The sequence below is a fragment of the Dendrobium catenatum genome, unplaced genomic scaffold (genome assembly GCF_001605985.2).
Source record: "Dendrobium catenatum unplaced genomic scaffold, ASM160598v2 fragScaff_scaffold_157, whole genome shotgun sequence".
In the NCBI taxonomy this organism is placed as follows: Eukaryota; Viridiplantae; Streptophyta; class Magnoliopsida; order Asparagales; family Orchidaceae; genus Dendrobium; species Dendrobium catenatum.
Genome location: NW_021318619.1, coordinates 663,670 through 664,292, shown reverse-complemented (window position 1 = coordinate 664,292; position 623 = coordinate 663,670).

Below are 623 nucleotides of genomic sequence, written 5' to 3'. Positions count from 1 at the left end.
ACCACTAAGCCAAGGAGAGTGCCACATGGATGCTAGAACACTCAATTGCTAGTAGTAATGTAGTGCTATAATTATAACTATTCTTGACATGATCTGCTAGTAAAAAAACTTGTTTATTCACTACACTACAGGAAAACAGCTCATTTCCGACAGAATTTCCGGCCAATGTTGTGACACAAATTTTTAGCACCACTAAGCCAAGGAGAGTGCCACATGGATGCTAGAACACTCAATTGCTAGTAGTAATGTAGTGCTATAATTATAACTATTCTTGACATGATCTGCTAGTAAAAAAACTTGTTTATTCACTACACTACAGGAAAACAGCTCATTTCCGACAGAATTTCCGGCGGGTCGGCGGCCAGCTCGCGGTGGTGGTCTAAGTTACGTCTCGCAATGTGGTGCCGTCGTGTTGTTTGGCGTCTCATCTAGTTGGGCCTTAACTGTCGGGAGCTGGTGCAGCTGTGAGGTGGTGGGAGTGGGGGCCTGCTCTGTTGTAGTTCGCTATCGGTCCAATTTGTGTTTTAAACTTTAGATATTTCAATTTTTATTTCCGGCGCGAAAAATAATTTCGCCGAAATGGTACCGGGGTCGGTGAATATGGTTCGCACAGATGAGTCACT